We start from the raw sequence: 26,294 nt of genomic DNA on the forward strand, positions 1-26,294 counted from the left end.
AGAGCAATTAGGGTTGCTAGAAATGACAGATTTTTCACCTAGTCGTGAGGATTAGAACTAGCGAATCCTTGGTTACTGGCACAACGAAACTAAGTTATGCCCATATATATATATATGAGATCATGTGACAGGTGGACTTTATTTAACTAATAATGTGACTTATGAAGGTAAATGTTGCACCAGATCTTATTTAGGGGCTTCGATAGCAAAGTGAATAATATGAATCACTTCCTCCCGTTATTTATTTTTGAATTTTTTGATACAAATTAATTTTTTTCATTTCACTTTCAACTAATTTGGACTATTTTGTGTATTGCCATTACTTGAAATCCAAATAAAAATCCATTTAAATTACAGGTTGTAATGCAACAAAATAGGAAAAAGAAAGGGGGATGAATACTTTATGGGCTTTTAAGGCACTGTATGGGTGGGCACAAATTGGGTAAATGGGGGAGGGGAATTGGTGAGGTATATGGACATTTTGAATAGTGTAGTATTTATAGTTAAAAAGTGTAGTGTTTTTTATGAATTATGTAGTATTAATTACAGTGTATATTTTTGGCAGATAATAGTAATATTATATAGATACAGTAACTACATTTACTATATAATTATATAACAATTATAATGGATAAGAGCGTGAAAAGAAATAAAGATATAAAGATAGAATATAATGCAGTTTATAAAAGATAAGAAATGTAGTATTATATAGTAAAAAGAATTAAATATTAAACGTAGTAATTTTATGTGGGGAAAAAAGAGGTGAGACACGTATGGTATGATACTTGAGGGTAGAGGTAGAGGTTTTCATACATAACTGTGTGTGTGTGTGTTAGCTGAGCCTGAGCCTGGCCCCCGTAGCATGCCATGTGTCAAGTGAAAAGTCATCTGAGGGCCGGAAACAGCTGTCTCTAATTTGGGTAATTTTGAGAGTAGTTATTAGCAAACATGTTTGGGTTTTCCTGGAAATAGAGAAGGCAGTGAGGACACCAGTCACTCTCCCGACCCCAGCACCCATGCCCACCCTCCCACCCAGCCCATGAGTAAATAATACACACCCATTACTCAGAGGTTCAGGCTCTTGACTGTATCAAGGGTTTACAGAGGGAGTGGAGTTTAGCTATTTGAGATTAGGCTACATTTAGCTGGTGCGTGTATGGTACTCTTTATGTCTGTATCAATCTAATCTCACAGTAGTAAGCAGACCGTGTTATTTGAGGACGTTTAACTGTCATGTGGAAAGAAAGTTAGGGTTCAGGTGTAAACCGGTCCGCCCCTAATCATACATTGGTTAATTGGCACATGGGGTGTTTAGTATTGGTCTGGTTTTTTGTAACACAAAGCATTCCCCACTTCTCCCTTTGCCCTGTCTGTGTGTTGTTGAACTGGGTGAGGTTTATTGTGAACGAAGGGGAGAAGTAAATAATTTAAATGTCTCAAATATATTTATTAGCTAGCCAATAGCTAGCTGCTTCGTGGACCGAAGTTAAGCTAGCGAGATAACAGAGAACACTCAAGCGGGGGTGGGAAATGGGCAGTAGGAGTTTGTAGTTTGACATTAGCTAGTAGCGTGGTATTCATTCGCGTAGCGGTGGGATGGTTTTTTTTTGTGTTAGCTTATAGTTTGTTAGTACTCGGTTTGCTATGGCTAGCTAACTTTGCATTTGACAGCAGTGACCGCTCGAGCTACATCATGGAACTCCGCAAGGATACGATGTCTCCTGTTTTTAGTATCAAGACAAAGAAGATGCTCGTTGTCCAAGGGAAGTAATGATTTAAAAACCATAGTTGGATTAGGGAATAGGGCAGAATGATGAGAATTGGAATATTAGCTATTATCTCGGCGAAATCCGGTTTGGTAGCTAACTAGCTGGCTAAAGTGATTAGTAGCATAGCTTAATTTGGATGCATAGGAAAATGGATCAACAAAGGCAAAGGTGGGATAATAAATGAGAGCAACTCTATTTGCGAGAGTGCCAAGACCTGCAGCGAGCAGTCCATGTTATTGGCCGGATAGCATCGTTAACATTGAACAACAGGACATATCACTGATGACCTGAACCATTGCCACAGTTGGTGTGTTTTAGGCAGCAAGTCAGTATGTTACAGTACACACACTGGTGAAACTGGTCGTCTATCGCAGGGCTCTCACACTATCTGCCTGATAACTAGGCTATATAGGGCATAGGTAATACTATGGTACATGTGTGGCCGTGCACAAATAGCACAAGCAATGAAAGCCAAGGCGACTATGTGATCAGCCATTCCATGGAACTATGAGGTCACGACATGACCATGAGACATGGTGATGTGTGAACATGAAACATCATTCAACTCTTGAGTCAGAAGATAGTGTCATGACTCTGTTGGTCTGCTATAATTGTGTGGAAGTGGACACGAATTCTCAGTTTGTCAAGCCCACTCCATAGGTTTATGGCCCAGTACTGTGCCCAATCATTGAGAAATTCATCATCCCACAGTTTCTGGGATTGTAAAATGTTCTTGACATGGCATTAGGGGAAATATCTGTATCATTCAGGGATCAGGCTGGATAAAGTGGTTGGAGCCTGCATACATGAAATAACCAGCTTGAGAAGTTTTGTAAAGCTTAATGGAGAAAATCTTATTTTCATCAGGCTTTTTGCTACATTGAATCCCTAGTTTAGAGAGGATGAGTATATATTATTTGTGAGAAGGAAATAGCTATATTAGTGAAGATGTTCATTGCCTGGAAAAAAAGGAATGTAAAGTTCATGTTTGGTTCTGCCTCTACTCTTGTATGTGCATGTAAGTCCTTTCACTGCATGTTAATGTGTAGCAGACTCAGCTGTATGAACAAGTGTTTTTTTATATGATGGGTGGAGTCACTCTGTGGTGAGTTAATGCCAGAAAGCAAGAATGTTAAAACAACATGCACTATTCAACACTGAACACATGCTACTGATAACGAAAACTACTTTAATCTTTTACAGTCTCATATTTGATTAATGACAAGGAAGACACTTAGCTAATAGAGAATTTCCCTTCTCATTCTAGCACGATCGGGGAAAGCATGAGATCGCTAAGATAAAATATCCAATTTGCAAAGCCTTTTGTTAGATGATGAGGGGGATTTACTTCTTATGACAAATCAGTTAAAATGTCTTGAGGACTGCTTTTGTTAATGGCTCATGAAATAATGAGGCACCTTTGCTCACGTGACATTTAAAGCTTAGTCATTAAGGATTTTGCCATCTTTCGGCATAGGAAAAGTGTTCTGGTGATGAGGAAAGAGGTGGGGATAAAACAATCAAGGTAAGTGGACACTGGCCAAGTGCTTTGAGTAGCATCAACAAGCTCTTATCATTCACGCTCTGGATGTTCATCAAATATTTAGTGTTAGGTGTGGTTTTTGTTTGATTTAACTATTAATTCAGCTCCCACAAAATTAGAACAAGAAACATTCTGTATTGTCAGCAAACCAAGAATTGGTCAAAATTACACTCCTTAGCTGTGAAAATAAGTGTAGAAGAGAAAATAAGTGTGAGTGTGTCACTTAATTGATTCAATTCACGTGTGGAGAAAAAATGTTAGTTATTTTCCCCTTCACTTTTCCAAGTTAGTAGATATCTGGTTTGTTTCATGACAATACCTCACGTTGGTGTTGAGAGGAATGTATTTGTGCATATATATATAGCAGAGAATTTGGAAAACATAATTAGTAGGGTGACGATATATGCTTCAGCATCGCCCTCCCAGCTGCCCACTGCACTGAGGCTAGGAAACACTATCACCACGATAAATCTACAATAATGTCAACAAGCATTTTGCTATGGGGCCATGCTTTCCGCTACCACTACCCCGCCACCAACTCTGCACCCTCTGCTGCAACTTGCGCATGCCCCCCGTTCCTTCACACAAATTCAGACAGCTGATGTTTGGCCCCAAAGGAGCTGCAAAATCTGGACCCCCTACAAACTGGGCTAGACAATTGGACTCTAAAACTAGCGAGAAATTGTAGCAACCCCTATTACTAGCCTGTTCAACCTCTCTCTTTCGTAACGCGAGATCCCCAGGAGATTGAAAGTTGCCGGTATCCCCTTCAAAGGGGGTGAACTCTAGATCCAAACTTTACAGACCTATATCCATCCTGCCCTGCCTTTCAAAGTATTTGAAAGCCAAGTTAACAGATACCAACATTCAATCACACTTTCCACTATGCAATCCAGTTTCCGAGCTGGTCATGGGTGCACTTCAGCCACGCAGGTTAAACGATATTATAACCGGATGAAATAGACAGTACTGTGCAGCGTCTTCATCGACTCCGGGCTAAGGCTTTCGATTGTAACCACGATTCTTACTTGGCAGACTAATTAGCTGTTTTAAATGACTGCCTCGCCTGTTCACCAACTATTTCAGATAGAGTTAAGTGTCAAATGGAGGGCCTTTGTTGGACTATGGCAGTTCTATGGGGGTGCCAACAGGGTTAATTTTGGGCGATCTCTTTTCTCGGGATATAATGATGTCGCTCTTGCTGCTGGAGATTCAGATCCACCTCTACGCAGACCGATAATCCACTTTTGTATAAGATCTGGCCCTTCATTGGACAGCTGTGTTAACAAACCTCCAAACGAGCTTCAATGCCATACAACACCCTTCAGTAGCTCTCCAACTGCTCTTAAACACTAGTAAAACTAAATACATGCCTTCAATCGAATCGCTGCTGGCACCCGCCCACCCGATCAGAATCACCACTTTCGACGGGTCTGGACCTAGAGTATGTGGACAACTACAAATACCTAGTGTTGGTTAGACTGTAAACTCTCCTTCCAGACTCACATTAAGAATCTCAACAAAGTTAAATCTAGAATCGGCTTCCTATTTCGCAACAAAGCCTCCTTTCACCATGCTGCCAAACATGCCCTCGTGAAAACTGACTATCCTAGATCCTTGACTTCGGCGAGGTATTTACAAAATAGCCTCCAACACTCTACTCATAAATTGGATGGTATACAGTGCATCCGGTTCCAAAGGCCCAATACACTACCCACTCACTGTGACCTGTACGCTCTTGTTGGGGTCTCACTGATGTTGTCATCAAACCCACTGGCTGCAGGCCATCTATAAATCACTGCTAGCAAATCCCGCCTTATCTTAGCTCATTGGTCACATAGCAGCACCCACCAGTAGTCTGCGCCTCCAGCAGGTATATCTCACTGGTCATTCCCAAAGCCAACACCTCTTTGGCTGCCATTTTCCAGTTCTCTGCTGCCAATGACTGGAACGAATTGCAAAAATCTCTGAAGCTGAGACTCTTATCTCCTCACTAACTTTAAGCATCAGTTGTCAGAGCACCTTACCAATCACTGCACCTGTACACAGCCCATCTGAAATTAGAACACCCAACTTACCCATCAAATATTTTGTTTTTTGCAACCCAGTATCTCTATTTGCACATAATCTCTTGCACATCTAGCATTCCAGTGTTAATACTAATTGTAATTATTTTGCACTATGAGCTCATTTATTGCCTTACTCCTATAACTTGCTACATTTGCACACACTGTATATATATTTTTTGTTGTATTTTTTGACTTTGTTTTTTTACCCATATGTAACTCTGTGGTGTTGTTTTTTATGCACTGGGCTTCTGCTTTTATTTTGGCCAGGTCGTGCAGCTGTAAAATGAGAACTTGTTCTCAACTGGCTTACCTGGTTAAATAAAGGTGGGAAAAAATTTGATGTAGATAAAAGACATGCAGAACGTGCGATTTAGAAGTAAACATATATCAGTCTACAATATATATATTTAAATGTTAAACTAGCATTATATCTGTCCGATATAACATATATTTACTCAAATTTATGGGTTATTGGATACATAGTTTGTTGTTATTTTAAACACGGAGCTCTCTGTTGCTGCACGTGGTTGACATGCAGGGGTTGCCGAAAGCGTGACGAAATGATGGGCGAGAGGAACACAGGCAAAAAAGACCGAAATTGAGAATTTGGTTGCAAAAAAGAAATGCATCGTCAATTATATGGAAATATTTAGGCTAACAGACAGCATGATGTTGACCAAAAACAGTACTTTGTCGAGAGTGTTTTGTAATTGTTGCCACAACACGAGGCAACACGACCAATTTGTTAGATCATTTTAAGGGGACCACAAATCTTTTTATGATGAGTGCAAAGCATTAATGCCCTCAAAGAAAAAAAAATCGATCGGATGCTTTTGCCAGTATTACACCATACGAGAAAGGTTAAATGGCAGAGAGAAATCACAGATTCAATAACATTTCACGTGCCAAAGACATTGTACCAATTAACACGGATAAAGAGGTTTTAAAAAGATGGTGCTTGAAAGGGTATGTTAATACGCAACATTTCTCAAGTGCATCCCAGAGTTGTAGAGAAATGAAGGACAAGTGAAATAGAACGTACAAGCGGAATATTATACAGCAAAACGGACTGAGGTACCGGAAACGGAGAAGAAACTTTATTAATGAGGACAACGAAAAGTGTGTTTGCAAACTGCATTTTCCCAGAGGATCATACATACATCCTGTATTTTTTTCATATGCAATATATATATTGCAGTAAAACAAAATATCGCAATGTAGTTATTTCAATATTGTGCAACCCTAGTATTCAGTACACCATTGGAAGTATTTAGTGCATAATTGGTGCATATCCCTTCTGCCTAGGCATTGCTGTATTGGAGAGAAAAGGGACATACTCAGGCTTGACCCACTCTGCAGGGGAAAACCATGTACATGGCCAAATGAAATCCCTAGACATTTCTGGTGGTAATCACTCAATATGATGAAAAGAGAGTATTTACACGCACACATCTAAAATGGCAGACCACAAAATCACCGGAAGAAAAAATGTATGCTGCTTCCACAAGAAGATTAGGCTACTTGAGGGAGCAACAAACAGGATGGAAAAGGACATTACTTTATGTCTTACTGCGGCAGACAGGTATTGGCCTAATCTCTCTATTCTTGCTTCCTTCAGAATACAAACAAAATATTGATTGAGGTTGGATAAAGACTAGGTGTATTATTAGTTCACTTATATTGACCAAGGTGCTCACTATGTTTGCCAAAATATTTTATCTTGCTGTTTTTAGTGCTTTAGTAGTGTAGGCCTAAAGCTGTTTGTTGGGAATCTCTAGGAAAGCAGTACTAGGCCCACAAGGAGAGGACAAACATCCGTAGCATATCCATCTGATTGTGCTGAGTTTACAAGAACATATCTGCTTTGAGGGGCTGCAAATATTGCACCAGCAATGTTTTCAGGTACAGTGAGGGAAAAAAGTATTTGATCCCCTGCTGATTTTGTACGTTTGCCCACTGACAAAGAAATCATCAGTCTATAATTTTAATGGTAGGTTTATTTGAACAGTGAGAGACAGAATAACAACAACAAAATCCAGAAAAACGTATGTCAAAAATGCTAAATTGATTTGCATTTTAATGAGGGAAATAAGTATTTGACCCTCTCTCAATCAGAAAGATTTCTGGCTCCAGGTGTCTTTTATACAGGTAACGAGCTGAGATTAGGAGCACACTCTTAAAGGGAGTGCTCTAATCTCAGTTTGTTACCTGTATAAAAGACACCTGTCCACAGAAGCAATCAATCAATCAGATTCCAAACTCTCCACCATGGCCAAGACCAAAGAGCTCTCCAAGGATGTCAGGGACAAGATTGTAGACCTACACAAGGCTGGAATAGGCTACAAGACCATCGCCACAGTTTGGTGAGAAGGTGACAACAGTTGGTGCAATTATTCGCAAATGGAAGAAACCCAAAATAACTGTCAATCTCCCCACCGGCCTGGGGCTCCATGCAAGATCTGACCTCGTGGAGTTGCAATGATCATGAGAACGGTGAGGAATCAGCCCAAAACTACACGGGAGGATCTTGTCAATGATCTCAAGGCAGCTGGGACCATAGTCACCAAGAAAACAATTGGTAACACACTACGCCGTGAAGGACTGAAATCCTGCAGTGCCCGCGAAGGTCCCCCTGCTCAAGAAAGCACAGATACAGGCCCGTCTGATGTTTGCCAATGAACATCTGAATGATTCAGAGGAGAACTGGTGAAAGTGTTTTTTTGTCAGATGCACCAAAAATCCGAGCTCTTTGGCATCAACTCAACTCACCGTGTTTGGAGGAGGAGGAATGCTCCCTTATGACCCCCAAGAACACCATCCCCACGGTCAAACATGGAGGTGGAAACATTATGCTTTGGGTGTGTTTTTCTGCTAAGGGGACAGGACAACTTCACTGCATCAAAGGGACGATGGACGGGCCATGTACCGTCAAATCTTGGGTGAGAACCTCCTTCCCTCAGTGGGTCGTGGATGGGTATTCTAGCATGACAATGACCCAAAACACACGACCAAGGCAACAAAGGAGTGGCTCAAGAAGAAGCACATTAGGTCCTGGAGTGGCCTAGCCAGTCTCAGACCTTAATCCCATAGAAAATCTGTGGAGGGAGCTGATTCGATTGCCAAACATCAGGCTCGAAACAATGACTTGGAGAAGATCTGCAAAGAGGAGTGGGACAAAATCCCCCTCCTGAGATGGTGCAAACCTGGACAACCACAAGAAATGTCCCTGACCAACAAGGGTTTTGCCACCAAGTACTAAGTCATGTTTTCCAGCGGGGTCAAATACTTATTTCCCTCATTAAAATGCAAATCAATTTATAACATTTTTATGCGATTTTCTGGATTTTTTTGTTGTTATTCTGCCTCTCACTGTTCAAATAAACCTACCATTAAAATTATAGACTGATCATGTCTTTGTCAGTAGGCAAACGTATAAAATCTGAGCAGGGGATCAAATACTTTTTCCCTCACTGTATAGTAGTACAGTTGAGCTCAGAATCAAACCTGACAGTTATCTAACCTCTGTCTTATCATGTGATGACAGGGAATAAGAAGAAAAAGACAGGGTTTGGGCTTTGTTTGCTTGCCCCTATTAGATTACTATGGAGACTCGAGAACAGGGAAGGACAAAGATCCCTTTGTATGAGGTAAGCCCAAACCGTGCGTAGAAGCCAACATTCCATGACTCTATTGGGTGATTGTGAGTCAGCTACAGTTCTGTTTGTCTACTCCCTCTCCTTACAGTGAAATATGACTAGATGTAGGATGTCATTTTGTACTCCTCCCTGACCTGGGGATGGGAATAGAGAAACAATCTGAATTGTTGGCCAAAATAATGAGCTTCGGATTTGTAAAAAGAGTGAGAAGACGACTCGATGAATATTGGACAGTTCTTCCAGGTTCAACCTCTTTAATTGATGGAAGGGTTGAAGACATGTCAGGAGAATTGAATGTCAAAAAACGCAAATGATGGCATTCCTGATTTCATGATCTGACTTAACCACAGATCTCTTCTTGATTATCATGGTTGATTTGCCTCAGAAATAAACTGAATGTTGCTCTACGACCTTTGGGCTGTGTAGAATGTGTGTGTGTGAGAGTGTGTGTGTGAGAGAGAGAGAGAGAGAGAGAGAGAGAGACCTTTTCTAATGACATGGTTCTTCTCTCTCTCTCCTTGCCTCAGGCACAGGGACTTTTGGCAGGGTGTTCCTGGTGAAAGACAAGAAGAGCAGGGCGTTTCACGCTCTGAAGGCTATGAAGATCCCTGACGTGATCCGGCTGAAGCAGGAGCAGCACGTTCACAATGAGAAGGAAGTCCTGACCGAGTCAACCACCCCTTCCTCATCAGACTGTGAGTGTCTGATCACCTCAACACCACATAACATAACAACAAAACATAGCATAACATGGCTATCGTAAGATAAAGAGAAGGGAAGTCCTGACCGTCAACCTCCCCAACATCATCAGACTGTGAGTGTCTGATCACCTCAACACCACCGCTATCGTCAGCCACAGATCTGTTGGAGGTGGATTTAATATATAAATAAGATATGGCATTAAGCAGAAGTCTTTATCCAAAGTGACATCCCCTACAGTGAGTGTATATGTTTCTAATATATGTATGTGATTAGTGGTATTGAAACCCACCACCTTGGTGTTGCTTGCACCATCGCTCTTACCGACTAAGCCACACAGGACCACTTTCCACTTGTCCTCTACAACCGCTTTGACAAGGCCCATGCCACATACGAAGCTGAGCAAACATTGCCCAGACTACCCTTTTTTTCCTAACTCTCTACATCCAACCACTGTTACCCGACCAATATTTGTGTTTGAATAGAGTCACCTTGTTCAAATGTACCGTTTTGTTTATTTACCGTTTATGCCTTCCAGGTTCTGGACCCACCATGACGATCGTTTACTCTACATGCTGATGGACTACGTTCCAGGTGGGAGCTATTCAGTTACCTCCGTAGTCGCGGGCGCTAGTAACACCACAGGCCTCTTCTACTCCACAGAGATCGTGTAGTGCCATCGAGTACCTCCACTCCAAAGAGATCGTCTACCGAGACCTGAAGCCGGAGGAATATACTGCTGGACAGCGAGGGACACATCCGCCCTCACAGACTTCGGCTTCGCTAAGAAGCTCGGACAGGTATGATGTAATGCCACAGAGTACAACTTCATTGTCCATCGAAACGGAATTGTGTCTTTGGACTGTGTTATTATATTTCCAACCTCCCTGAGAGACCACACACACCCTAGAGACTGGAAGTGAGCACAGGGTCAGCCGCAGAGCAGCATCCCAGTATGAGCTGTTCGTCCCCACCGGTATCATCCCATCTGGGAGCAGGTGTACTGCACATAGGACATCCTTAATTGTTAGACATTATGCCCCCTAACAAGTCATTACCAGGATATTATTAGACTACCATGTTAATTGTGGGAGTGAATGTTGTTTGTTTTTCTTTCTCATTGTAAGACTATAACACGTTTGGGGAGTTGTAGCCATACAGACAAATTTGCCTGATTGGTACAGTAGGGATATAGATGTCCTTCCGGAAGATGTCATATTACATTTCCATATAGGATATTCACAGAATGTATGGAGGGGAATCTCGCCGATCTAAGATGGAATCCCAAAACATGAGAGAAATACAAAGATGCGATTAAATTGCCGTTATTTTGTTTTTATATTAGTGTTACAAGCAGCGAGACGTCTTCAGGGACCTCAGTAGAATTGGAAAGCTGCAGCACTCAGGTTAAAACAGTTTTGTATCTGCAGTGCAGTTATGTAGTGATACTGCAGTAGCACTAGTGTTTTGCAGGGAGCCTCGCTTGAACACAAACCTGACCCATTGACATGTAAACAGAATGGAGTAAGATTCCATTTTCTCTGGCTCGCAGAGAGTAAAACAGATTTGTACTAGATGTGGCTCTGATGTGCAACTTGTGACCCAATTAAAGAAATGGAAGGCAAAAAGGAATTGCCTTGAATGCGTGGAGCATGTGAAGAACAAACAAATAGGGAGTTGGCTGCCTTGCCACTGGTGGTGTTCCTCGTGTGTGTGTGTGTGTGTGTGTGTGTGTGTGAGATCAGTTTACAAGATGAAATACCACACCACACTGTTGATGCTTCCACAGTGCCACCTAGTGGCAGAATAATATTGACCCGCTTGGTTCTAGGACGTGCTTGGAGTTAACTGTTTTATTAGACCAGCTTTGCCAGGCGTAGAGCAGCACTCTGTCCAAGAGACTACTCTGAGACTGCGGTAGATATGCCTATGTGATAAAGAGCCATGCGACAAAAAAACATGCAATTACAGTGCAAGCTGCATTTTCTCTCTCATTCGTCCAAATTGTCCCATTCTTTGTTCACCTCTAAAATATATAATAAAGATGGAAATGTACAAATGAAACCAAGGACCTTGAGCCTGCTCCTTAAACAGAGTAACCATTTGCATACAAATTAACCATCACCACGGCAACCGAAAAAAGGGTTATTTTCCAGCGGGCCAGTGTTGTTTTTTCTTCAGAACATTTTTAAAATGTTATACAAATAATCATTTTGTTGTGTCCTATTCTGCTCCCCACTTCAGATGCCCTCCTGGCCTGAACATAGTGATCCAGGCTTCTATATATCCTCCAGACAGTGTTAAATCAGCTGTACTATGAACCAAAGACATTGATCTACCAATAACACAACCAGAACCAATACTTCCAGCAAACTAAAGATCCCGCTCTGTTGGATCCAAATACCACCCGATAGTACTGTGAGATCAGGCTACACACACTGTATTAGTTATACCATATCAATGTACATGCTACTGTGAGATCAGCCTGCATAGACTACACTACTACTGACTGAAGGACCAGTCGACTGGACAGCTGATACTACTGTGAGATCAGCCTGCATACAGGACACTACTATAAACAGCAGCTTGATTACTTTACAAGACTGGGGTTGTCTTTCCCTGTATGTAACAGGAGTCTCCTCTCTCAAGGGTAAACTCATTGGAATGTGCAGTGGCATACAGGATGACCCTTGGGAAACTAGGGACTTGGAAATGATCATCAGTCAGACATTATTGGCCACACAGCCAAAATAAAAGTTGTATGTGTGTGCATGTTCCTGTGTTCTGTTGTTAGCTTAACGTAACATCTAGAATGTAAATAGTTCAAACTAATATTGTTTCTCTTTTATGTCTCTTTCTCTTTCGGTCTCTCTCCATCGCTCCATCCAGGACATGGACTCGTGTGGAACCCCAGAGTACCTGGCCCCAGAGGTCATCCAGAGCAAAGGTCACGGCCGGGCGGTGGACTGGTGGGCCCTGGGGATCCTCATCTTTGAGATGCTTTGGCTGGGTGAGTAGTAGTGTCCTGTCCTCTGACTGAATGGGAAGGATGGGTGTTGAGCTGAACACTAGTGTCATGAGTCCTAACTGGCCAGGGGTTGAACTGAATACTGTAATGCCCTGACAGGGGCATGGCTTGAACACCAGGGTTCCCAGTCCACCAGAGGACAGGAGGACTGTGTGTGGTATTAGCAGGGGTTGGGGGTCAATTTCATATATTCAAGAAGTAAACTAACATTCAATTCTCCTCTATTGCTTTTTAATAAAAGATATTGGAATCGGAATTCCAGTTTACTTCCCTGAATTGAAATAGAATTGACCCCATCCTTGTGTAGTAGTATGTATGGAGAGTGGGCTCTGTCTATGAACAATGGGTAGTATCCAGCAGAATGTCTGTGGTGAGTCAATGGAGATACAAGTGTGCTGTTATTCAGAGAGTTGAACTTATGAGGTTACGTCACTCTGTAGTGGGGCTTAATTCCAAGACTAGTCTGCCTTGTGTTACTGTGACGGAGGTGGACGGTCTTAAGGATGAAAGACAGGTTGAAAAAGGTCAAAGGTAACTTATTCTGACGCATTCCCACCTGTGTGTGATCTGTGGAGGCCAAGGTTTCATATGAACAAACTGTGGTGGCTTTAAGCTATGCTCTCTCATCTCAGAATCCCACTGTCACAGAATGGGACCTGGGAATAGGGTACCATTTGGAACACAGATAGTGACGCCGGGCCATTTAGCTATGGTACAACTGCAGCCTGATGTCTATAGAAATCCTATTTCAGCAGTGCTTCTGTAGAGTACACTAGTCTTGAATGAATTAATGAATGACTGACTGACTGAGTGGATGTCTGCTAGCAACATATAGTCTCACCATATAGCCTCACTCACGTGGCCGGATGCTCTTCCGCTCCTCTTTTAGACGAGGGCACCAAGTTAAATGATTTGTTCTCTATAGCCCAGCCTACACAGAGTTAGCAGTGGGGAAAAAAGTATTTAGTCAGCCACCAATTGTGCAAGTTCTCCCACTTAAAAAAAGATGAGAGAGGCCTGTAATTTTCATGCATAGGTACACGTCAACTATGACAGACAAAATGAGAAAAAATATCCAGAAAATCACATTGTAGGATTTTAATGAATTTATTTGCAAATTATGGTGGAAAACAAGTATTTGGTCAATAACAAAAGTTTCTCAATACTTTGTTATATACCCTTTGTTGGCAATGACACAGGTCAAACGTTTTCTGTAAGTCTTCACAAGGTTTTTCACACACTGTTGCTGGTATTTTGGCCCATTCCTCCATGCAGATCTCTCTAGAGCAGTGATGTTTTGGGGCTGTCGCTGGGCAACACAGACTTTCAACGCTCCCTCCAAAGATTTTCTATGGGGTTGAGATCTGGAGACTGGGCTAGGCCACTCCAGGACCTTGAAATGTGCTTCTTACGAAGCCACCTTCGTTGCCCGGGCGGTGTGTTTGGGATCATTGTCATGCTGAAAGACCCAGCCACGTTTCATCTTCAATGCCCTTGCTGATGGAAGGAGGTTTTCACTCAAAATCTCACGATACATGGCCCCATTCATTCTTTCCTTTACACGGATCAGTCGTCTGGTCCCTTTGCAGAAAAGCAGCCCCCAAAGCATGATGTTTTACCCCCATGCTTCACAGTAGGTATGGTGTTCTTTGGATGCAACTCAGCATTCTTTGTCCTCCAAACACGACGAGTTGAGTTTTTACCAAAAGTTCTATTTTGGTTTCATCTGACCATATGCCATTCTCCCAATCCTCTTCTGGATCATCCAAATGCACTCTAGCAAACTTCAGACGGGCCTGGACATGTACTGGCTTAAGCAGGGGACACGTCTGGCACTGCAGGATTTGAGTCCCTGGCGGCGTAGTGTGTTACTGATGGTAGGCTTTGTTACTTTGGTCCCAGCTCTCTGCAGGTCATTCACTAGGTCCCCCGTGTGGTTCTGGGATTTTTGCTCACCGTTCTTGTGATCATTTTGACCCACGGGGTGAGATCTTGCGTGAGCCCCAGATCGAGGGAGATTATCAGTGGTCTTGTATGTCTTCCATTTCCTAATAATTGCTCCCACAGTTGATTTCTTCAAACCAAGCTGCTTACCTATTGCAGATTCAGTCTTCCCAGCCTGGTGCAGGTCTACAATTTTGTTTCTGGTGTCCTTTGACAGCTCTTTGGTCTTGGCCATAGTGGAGTTTGGAGTGTGACTGTTTGAGGTTGTGGACAGGTGTCTTTTTTATACTGATAACAAGTTCAAACAGGTGCCATTAATACAGGTAACGAGTGGAGGACAGAGGAGCCTCTTAAAGAAGAAGTTACAGGTCTGTGAGAGCCAGAAATCTTGCTTGTTTGTAGGTGACCAATACTTATTTTCCACCATAATTTGCAAATAAATTCATAACAAATCCTACAATGGATGTTCTGGATTTTTTTTCCTCAATTTGTCTGTCATAGTTGACGTGGTACCTATGATGAACATTACAGGCCTCTCTCATCTTTTTAAGTGGGAGAACTTGCACAATTGGTGGCTGACTAAATACTTTTTTTCCCCCACTGTAAGTGCTTGCTTTTGCTTTCAGATAGTCCACATGCATTCCGCATGTGTCACATAGGCTACATATACTAGGCTAATACATAGGGCCTAGCCTATGTATTCTCACTGAACTGTGAGTCGATAAAAGTGTCTGCTAAGCGCCATATTATATTACATAGACAATGCGTTGGATCATACAATCCACATGGAAGCAAGAGAGAAGGACTGTGATAGTGTGATGTTCCAGTACACTATCACATATGTTCCCTTCCAGGGGTACTAGAACCACAGGGGGTAGTTGAGAAGACTCATGAGACCATAGGCCACTGGTAACATGAGGGGTACTTCAGGGTACTCGGACAGAGCAAAATTGAGTTGGTGGTACAGTAACCAAAAAAAGGTTGGGAACCACTGCACTATCATGTGAATTAGTCACCCCTAGAGGGCACTAGTTGTTATAACCTCAGTACACAGGATGTGTTTGGGTGTGTGTTTGTTTTGCTATGAAAATGTAGCATAGCCCTTATCTCCAGAGTGGGTTAAAATGTTTTAAAATCAGAGATATGACTTCATATGTATGCCTTTGAACAAAATCAACATAGATAGGCCTAGTATTTGGCAGCTAGACTTATAATAATAATAAACATAAATATGCCATTTAGCAGACGCTTTTATCCAAAGCGACTTACAGTCATGTGTGCATACATTTTTACGTATGGGTGGTCCCGGGGATCGAACCCACTACCCTGGCGTTACAAGCGCCATGCTCTAATAATCTACTTATAAAACATATTTTCTTCACTACACGGCTGAACAGTTGGGAAAATATAATCTATAACATGTATTCGAACTTTGAGATGTATTTAAATGTTTTAATTGTATTCATAATTTGCATTATTTACCATATTTAATAAATTTATATGAGTATAGAAACGTACTAGATTGGTAGTGAAGTTGTCAGTGAATCAGAGGTCTTTCTGTACGTATCTCCTCACCCTAGTCTATTCATGTGCCAGTGGAGAATTCAGTGGCCTTGGCTTCTGAATGTGACCTTCTCCATAGCATTCATCACACTGGCCTTTGAAGTGTGAACACACACTCAGCGCTCCAGGAGACAAAACTCCCTTCAGAACAACACGCCCTAAAAAGGTTGACTGTCGCGTAACTGTTTTGTCAAAGGTCCTGTAGCTTCTGGAGGTGGAAGAATGTAGAGGGGGCTTCTGAAAGTTACATGGTGTGGTATGTTTACAAAGTCAAACATCCGCCCCGATGGTCCTGACTTCTGGGAGTAATCATGACGGGGGTCATCTGTGCACTGAGCTTCACACACACTCAGTCCAGCCCGCCGTATCTTACACACACCGACACACACACACACACACCGACACACACACACAGACAGTCCAGTAGACTTGTATCATCCTGTATCTAATCCTGCCTGGAGGGGGAGCCTGCTCTCCTTAATGAAAACCACCCTGTCTTTCTGTGTGTGTGGTCCTCCCTCCCACTCACATCACATTTTTTACATTTACATTTTAGTCATTTAGCAGACGCTCTTATCCAGAGCGACTTACAGTTAGTGAGTGCATACATTCTTTTTTTATACCCCCGTGGGAATCAAACCCACAACCCTGGCGTTTCAAACCCACATGCTCTACCAACTGAGCTACATCCCTGCCGGCCATTCCCTCCCCTACCCTGGACGACGCTGGGCCAATTGTGCGCCGCCCCACAACATCTTCTCTGGTCAATGTAGCCTATCCAGTTCCATGCGAACCAGAAACAGTTTTATTTGCAGACTTATAGGCCTAACTGTTTTTCTACAAGATATGGAAGTTAACTATTCTTGGGAGTATTCTTGTAGATTCTTACTGTAGCTGTGCTAGGTTAAATCTACTCCTAAACACCTAGGCCTACTCCTACATGCAGACTATCCTAACTCCTACTCCTAAACATGTTAGTTGTTCCTGTTTTCATTTATCCTGTTTTCACCATTTCCTCCATCCATTCCTCCCCATCCTCCTCTCCCTGTGGAATCTTAGCGACACCTCAGGTGTTACATAAAACCGTAGGTTACTGTAAGTAAGAGGAGCCGAGTCTAGTCTCTCACTGTACATCACTGGGGACTAGACTCATCTACCGGCAGGCTGGGCGGGGGTACCTGGGGAGCGGGGTTGTAGCCTGGGGGTAGTCTGCACTTGTCCTCCACCCCTCTCTCTCTCTCTCCCTCCCTCTACCATCCAGTAAGAGGAGGGCCCATCAGGACAGCAGCTCTCTGTTGATTCATCCTTTGGCTCCCCTCGTATCTACCAACGCCCGTGACACTTTTTATCCCCCTTCTGCTCTGTCGCTCACCGTAGAGACCTGTCCCTGCTAAAGATATTACATTCCCCTTGGCAAGGAGCTTCTCTGAAGGACTTTATTCTGATCTCAGGCCATGACCAAACATTATTACGGGTATTATTTCTCCCTTCCTCCTCCTGTCCGTATTAGTCGTTTCAGTTTATTGACAGGTTTTGATTGGTGCGTGCCATCATCCACTGATGCAGTTTTCCTTTGATAGTTGGTAATATGTCTTATCTGGCTTTCGCCTGACCATCGACTTGAATGAATCTACGACACAATTCTCTCAGACCGCTACATGAAAAAAAAAAAGTTGGTCTGTGTTCTGACTCCATTTTGACTGGCTCGGCTCGGCAGCCCCTGTGACAAACTGGTGTGATTATCCGGCTGTCTGCTGCATGTGTAATGCATTTAGCTAGGCTGGCCTGGCCCATTGTGTAATGCAGCCTGCATGGTTAATGGCTTGTCCAGGCTGGAGCAGAGCAGTGCTGGGAAAGCATTCAGCATTAAACCATCAGAGTCACCAGAATGCAGCTGATTGGTCTGTGGAGCTATAGCACTATACTACATCAAATCAAATCCAATTTTGTTTGTACAAACATGTGTTTAGCAGATGTTATAGCGGGTGTAGTGAAATGCTTGTGAGATAGAGACACGTAGGCGACTGTGTTCACATACACACACAGGGTCAAACAGCACACACAGGTCACCAGATGAGTTAATTAAACTGTAGGGTTACGTGTTTCACTGCTTTGTGTTGTTGTGTATTTTACTGCAGCCCTTTCAATTCCCTGTCTATAGCTAGGTTCCCATCTATTATTCAAACATCTGCATAAAAACAATATGTACATTTTCCCACCAGAGATGTGTTTCCATCACATTGATTTGTTGCGGATAATAAGCTGTGCGTGTTGACGTAGGGCATATCAAAATTACTTTTGCGGTTAAATTCCTATGTTCCGATACAAGTAAATGGGTTTCCATCGCATTTTCAACTCTACTGATGGTTTTGTCACAAAAAAATGTTGCGGTTGTTAAGCAAATGTGGTCTTTGCACGTGCGCTCTAGCCGACAGCTGTCAGATACAGTGCAGGTAGGCTACCTACATTATGAGATTATTATGGACAAAAAAGCAAGATTATTTGTCAAACAGCAGCCAAGCATCGATCATCATGTCACCATCAAGCTCATCACCGTGCACTTTTACCACCCTGGGAAGTTCATCATAACTTATTTCACCTGTAGCCTAATAAACTGCATGCTTTCCAGTCGTAGTGGAGGAACACACAACATATCATTGCGTGACACTAAGTTTACTTCAATATAATGGTTATATCAATATTTATGCGCGTAAAGGCGTTTCCCACCGCCATTTCTCACATAATACATTTTACAGAGACAAGATCCCAAGCATTTTGCTTGGGGACATTTGGAAAGTTTACCGTCAGGCCTGTGTGACATTTTAATCCGAGGTACTTTACTCCCATAAATAGGTTGGATGGAAACTTGGCTTTATGATGCTATTTTTACACGGTGATTTCATTTTATTCTATTTCTTTAGTGTTTGCCAAAAGGAACAAAAATTTGGAGGAGTTTGCAAGTAATCACCGGTTGAGGAGCGATTTACTGTTTTATGACATGTTCTTTTATTTTTCTCTGAAGGTACCCACCGTTTTTTGATGACAATCCTTTTGGTATTTATCAGAAGATCCTCGCCGGAAAGCTGGAATTCCCGCGGCATCTGGATTTCTATGTAAAGTAAGTCAGTACACACACACACACACCCAAGCACAGAGGATTGTGGGTGAAAAAATGGAGGCAAAGTACCCAAGGTCTACCACTACCTCGGCACAAATGCATTCCACTATGATACGTTATCGACGATAAGCCATCTTATATAATTTCAAGTTGTGAGGAGTCATCTGAATTTATGGAAGTTGATTTTCACATCACATTTCAATCAGACTTTTAGATTTAGGGTCTTGGTATGACTGACAATAGAGCCCCAAACACTTAAACAATCTATCTTTTGGCCACCAGACAGACAGAAGGGTTTTATTTTTTTAATATTCCCTCCAGCTATATCACTGTCACTTTGACCCTCTCCCATCCATCAGGGCTGATGGGTAGAACCTGAGGCAGAGGTGTCTGTCTGTCCATTGCACTAACTATTTTCTATCGCATAGAAGATAAGATGTGTTACAGTATTACTAAACAGGTATTAGACCTACTTATTGTAAGGTGTTATATGCCATTCAAAATATACTGTATTTAGTATCCAGAGTATAGCCTAATTCCACTGTGCCAGGTTTTCTGCATAGAAAATTATTTTTCAGGCCGCCTTAGTCCAAACCGATAGATAGGTATAAAATAATTTTCAGGATGGTAAAAATGTTTTCAGTGCTCTATTGATTTTGTTATAATGTTTGAGTCACTCAGATAGCATAAGAACACGCATAAGCCATGGCAAAATGTGTAGATTTGCAGGAAATTTGCTTTAAAACTGAAACAATATTCTCTCCGCCCATGGTATAAAGTGTAGAATTCCTCAAAAATGTTGGTGGTGACCGCATCATTGGACACGCCCACTGCCACACCCCTGCCATTCCCACCACCAAAGCCCCATTTTGATCCAGACAAAGCCCTGCTGTGTGGTATATTTCCATAGAAATGTACAGTGACATTGTTTATCGCCATATTGCGTAAGATATAATTCTCTCAGATTGGGCAATCAGTTGGGGGTTAAGGAAAGTCAGGCTTTATGACCATATTTTTATTTAACCAGGAAATGACTGTTGATGTTAGAAATGTATTTTGTGAGGGAGACCTAGCAAGATGTCAGCAGGAAGTAGTCAGTGTACACACCACACACAATACAATACATTGGAACAATTCAGTGACATTTTCTTTGATCAGAGCTTTAAACTCAGACACTCTCCTCTAGTTTTAAAGTATTTTGTAGTTCGCTCCAGGACCAAGGAGTATTATAGGAGAAGGATTGTTTCATTTCAGTCCTTGCCCTAGCAACTGCAAAAGAGAGCACTGAATGAGAGCGTAGGCTGTAGGATTGTGAAGTTGTTAGTTAGGAGGGTTTAAAAAGATAAAATGCACACTGTCAATATTCTGCTAGGATATTTACGTCTGTGCTGGCAGCTCGTTGGTTGTGTGATACGGCAGCTTTATTGAAAGCTCGCTCTGTCAGCGCCGGTCGCATATCATCGGAAAACTTACTGTCATTTTAAAGGCATTGTGAATCATCCCAAATTCATCCCTAAAGTATACCGCACGCCTAACATCTTTATAGTTGTGAAAAGTTGAACTTTAAAACCTGTCACTTTCCCTCAATTAAAAGAGGGAGAGAGAGAGCAATAGAGAGAGATGTTTCTGTCAGGATGCACCTCACACACACACACACACACACACACACACACACACACAGGATGTATGTCTCTGTTACCCCATGGCATCTTTATGAGTCCGTCGGGTTATCTGTTGTTCCAATGGCCAAGCTCATCCATCTTGTTGTCAGCTTTTGGACGGAGACGGACCTCTTGGCTTCTGACTGAAGCTGCAGAGCTGCAGCAGATCTGCTGTCTGGAGATAGATTGTTAGTGTGAACTCATTGTGTATGACTGTCTCCCCGACTGTCTTTCTATTGTTTTCCAGAGATCTCATCAAGAAATTCCTCGTCATTGACCGAGCCAGGAGGTTAGGCAATATGAAGGTGAGTTTCAAGATCAAAGCATTATTGAGATTCAGATTCAGAAAGCTTTATTGTCCCAAGCTGTACAAAAACATTACACAAGAACAGATACACAGTACAAATTAAACTGATTTAAAGTGTTTTGTTGACTCGGCAGGATGTGGAGGGAGTCTTTTGAGTTTGAAGTCACAGTCTGAACACAGACAGGAGAGGAAAGGGAGTGACTGAATGTCTGCATTTGGTTCCAATTAGCTGGATACATAGAGGAAGTTAGTTGTAGAGGTAGTTTGCACCCTTAAAGGGGGTGGGAGAGGGGGGCAGGGGAGTTTAGGGTGGATCACAGGAAAACAGATTTCCCCTTCCTCTGCACTGTCAGTTGAGTAGTTAATCACATGGAAGATCCAGGGTACCAGTTAATTACTTAGTCCTGCCATTTCAACAAATATATATATAGTATCTTGCTGAAAAGATGCCCCATTTGGTAGCCAGGATGTCCACTGTAGTAGTAGGAGTGAAGCCAGTATGCACAAGCCATCTGCACAGGAAATGTATAGAATGCGACAGAGAAGCTGTGTTTGCACAGTGAGCACTGGAGCCTCCTCCACAATGAACATGGTCTCTTGGTAACACCATATTCCCTTTATAGTGCACTCACGCTTGAACAGGGCCCATAGGACTCTGGTCAAAAGTCGCCTGGATAAGAGCGTCTGCTAAATGACTAAAATGTAATGTAAAATGTAATATGGTGCCATTTGGGACGCGGTGTCACTCAGTAGAGAGATCTGTAATTCCTCTTGAGTAAATGAATGTATTTTTACACCCCTGTTATGAATTTGCTCTCAGTTATAACAGGAGGGATTTTCTTTTTAAACTGCACAATGCTTCACATTCGACTAGACTCTTGTATAAAATGGGTAAAACATGTGAGAGATCCAAAGTAGGTGCTATGCACATCTTAAGTCTCATGACGCACTGATTATTCCTACTTTGCTTTCCACCGTTGTGTGCTTTATGTATGTATGCCTCAGGAACACAGCAGGCCTGGTTTTTACTCATCTACCAAAGATGGAAAGACCGAAAGTGAAAGAAAAAAACGAGTGTTTATCAGTTTTAGACTTCTAGTCCCTATAGACTACCGCCATGTTATGATTCATTAATTGGAATCATATATGTATCTGGCACTGACGTTCAATCAAATGATGATATCTGAGTGTTTTGAATTACGCTATTCAAAGGCATAAGAGTCAATGTGGGATTATATGAAGGCTCTTTTCAATATAACAACTGTTGGTAAGCACAATGATTAAATCAACAATTCACCACACAGTCTGTTATTAACTTGTGCCTCAAAGGGTTTTCTGATGAAAATGTGCTAGTTAGCTGACTAGCTAGCTGACTCATGGAGTGGTCTAGCTACACACTCGCAGTATACAGTGTGAATCACCACAGACACCACAAAGTGTTTAGAAAGAATGAAGTGTTTTGCTCTAATGATTATTATTTCAAACCATTTATTTCAGACGAGAAGAACGTATTCATCTTGATTCCAGATTGTATTGAATAGACCGCCCACAGACAGCTCTGATGCACAATGTCTTCTCTTGCAGAACGGGGCCGACGTATGTGAAAAAGCACAGATGGTTCAAGTCTATAGACTGGGATGGTGTTCCTCTGAGAAAACTGAAGGTCTGTCACGTTGGCTTTATTACACACACAAACATCGAGACACATCAATAGGAACACACGAAACGTACACTTTATTTTCAGTACATACTGTTTTCATTAAGCTCACCATTTTAGAGTTGATATACTTTTAGCTCTTTGATGTATTCAGCGTACATTATTTTGTTCCCTCAGCCACCCATAGTTCCCAAGGTGTCCACGAAGGTGACACGTCTAACTTTGATGCCTACCCCGAGGACGAGTGGAAGAAAGACGCACCTGTGCCTGCAAAGGATTTAGAAATCTTCAAGAACTTCTAGGAAAGGCGGAAGCAACGACAGATATACTTCAAAATACATATAGGTCTTGGAGAAGTAGAGAAGACTTCAATAACTTTTAGATCTTGGAGAAGGTGAGTGAAACTTCTAGATGTTGGAAAAAATAGAGAAAGACTTCTGGATCTTGCTGAATAACAGAAAGACTGGTAAATCATCTGAGATGTCACCATTGTATGGTCAGCAAGAGAACTTAAGCTTCCAAGTCCCAGAACTTTATCTTGCTTGAAGACATTGAAGTGTTCCCAAATTGGGTGGAAGAGAACTCAAAGCATCATCATATCGCCACAATATTTATCTATCATTCATTTCCTTTTTTCACTCAACTAAAACCTCGATCCTCAGTCCTCAGTTTATTAATTTTTTACGTTATGCAAAAAAGAAAATGATGGTCCTCTTTGAACCAAAAGGACATTGTTACTGAAATTAATATGTTTAAAATGCAATAATCAGGAATTTTATATTTTGTTGGGCCAAAAAGGTTCCAGTTTTCTTTGTTGGAACTTTTGGGACTCAACCAACCGAGCAAAGCTTATGATCCAAAAATTATTACGCATACAGTAGACTCAGTATTGAGCTGTACAATAAATGGAATTTAGGTATGTGATTACTATATCTTTACTTAGTAGTTTGTACTGGATATTTGTCAATGAGAAAGGATGAAACATGTACAGGAACGACTAATATCATGCCAAGCAAGCTTTGTAATATCATTTTATTGACTGGCCGCTAGTCAAATAGGCTGTTAAACTTTTCATTTTGAGCTGTAAGTACTTGGCTATCTATCAGCTAGACATCAGTGCATGTGTGCACTCAAGGCCAGACCAGAAAGCACTTGTAAAGGTGCCTTACTTACTTCAGGAGGTTGGATTTGACATATGTCTTCTTCTTTGCTCCTGACAAGCTATTTGATTTGAAGTCAGTGGTACTTTTTCAACTTTATTTATATAACACACACTGTTTATACTTGAGCTGTGCTGTTGAAAACGTTGACTGTTAATAATAGTATACGTGGAATAAGTGTCGTAGGACGAAGTGTAGCTAGCTACTATATGTGGACTCAGTTTCCTCCCATCTTTTTCTTCCATCCTCTTTGTTCTATTTTTGCTGTTCACACAATAACTAAAAAATGTCCCTGTATATTAACTGGTATGTCTATCTTTCTCATGTCTCTTTCACGTACTATAAAGAACTGTAGAATAGAGATCTCCAGCTGGTTTCATGTATAGCCACGCAGGTAGTAGTCTCAGCAGGACACTTGGCCATCTGCTTCAGGCAGCCAATAAACTCTGTTATCTTCTCTCCACCAATCATATCACTGGCCAGTAGAAGGCACATCATGACTAGACACATCATGGTACAATCACAATCTCTCGGAAATGGACTTAGTAACTCTCAATTATTTCTGGCCCTTCAGTCAACTTAAATTATTTGAATTGAACATTTGATTGCTTGTATGTAATGTTTTATGTAATTTTCTTAATAACCAATTATGGAACAAAACTCAGTGTGAGTTTATTGGTCTGTTTAGTGTAATTAGGACTTTTGGACAACGATGTATTGTTTTTTTACGTCTTGTTTTTTTTTCAGTGTGAAGTGTGTCTCTAGGGCATTTGTTTTACAATCCACAGCCTTTTGCCTTTTTTTTAAGATGATGTTTTTGTTTATGTATTAGCAAAAAGAAAACAAATAGGAAAGAAGGAATACTGTACTTTTAGGTCAATACAAGCGTATGATATTTTATACCCAATACCATTTTGCCAATGCCTTTTGTCAAAGTGTATAGATTGTTTTATTATTATTTAATAGCCTACCTTACAAACTTTGTATGGCCTTTCACGTGTTGATGTTGCAGTACTGTATTTAACTTCTTGAGATACTGTTTAAAAGATCCACACAACCTGGATTAAAAACACCACCTATCCACTGACTCAACAACTGATTCTCTTTCCTCTCAGAAGTGTGGTTATAATATACTGTAATGTGTTAATAGTGTGTTAACAATTTGGTAATTGCTATACTTTGCTTTCTGATAGGCTAGGTGGAATTCTTCATATTGCTTACATCTATGTAATTGTTTAAGATATACCAGAGTACTTGGGGTGGTAGGAGCCAGGGTTACATTTGAAATTCAGCATAGGATGTGATTTTCTAGTTCCACATTGGTTTTGTATGTACTGGTAGGTGACATGTAAGTGATGTGACTGATGGCTGTCTGGTATTGGCACAAAGCTATTAGAGTATCAACACCTTTAATCTTCTCTGATTCAATAACTCTTATCTGGCCTTAGAAGTATTAGCGACTCCTATTTCAAGTCAGTTAAGACAAATTAACTTTCCGAGTGTTTCCGTCGGTTGGTAATTTGTCTTCAAGTTCACCGGCCTAGTCTGTATCTACCCAACATTGTAATTGAGTTGCATGAACAGTTTAAACTGCACAGCAGTCATCAATTCTGGAGCTTTATTATCCCCTCGAAGGATCTCATTCATCCAAATGAATCTAAAAGTTATAATTTGGTCATATGAACGAATCTAGAGGCACCAATGTACCATTAAAGGTGCCCTATTTCAAGAAAGTCATTAGTGTTTACAGTGGAAAGTGACTGTGTTGTCTGGACCTCCTTGTGTTGCATGCTGGGTGATGACATCCAAGACCGCTCCAGAGACTCACAGCAGAGTGGAGCAGTCTGGGTAATAACTGACTATTCCCTTATATAGTGCACTACTTTTGACCAGGGCCCATAGGCCTTGGGTCAAGAGTAGTACACTATATAGAGAATAAGGTGCCATTTGAGACAGACACTCTTTCCTGAACATCCCAGGAAAGCTGTGTGTGTGTTCCTCTGGGAATATCACATCTTCCACCCGCTGCACAGTGCAGCTCATATCCTGTTAGTTACTGTAATGGGCGTGTGAAGTCATTTGTACATCTGTGTTTACCATTTATGTTTCTGTGTTGTTCA

General features: G+C 41.6%; 1 pseudogene; it reads left to right on the forward strand.

Moving 5' to 3' along the window:
- The first annotated feature begins 2,039 nt into the window (after positions 1-2,039).
- Positions 2,040-23,316, forward strand: LOC123485354 (annotated as a pseudogene).
- Positions 23,317-26,294: the final 2,978 nt, after the last annotated feature.

This window comes from Coregonus clupeaformis, unplaced genomic scaffold (assembly GCF_020615455.1).
Source record: "Coregonus clupeaformis isolate EN_2021a unplaced genomic scaffold, ASM2061545v1 scaf0660, whole genome shotgun sequence".
NCBI classification, from domain to species: domain Eukaryota; kingdom Metazoa; phylum Chordata; class Actinopteri; order Salmoniformes; family Salmonidae; genus Coregonus; species Coregonus clupeaformis.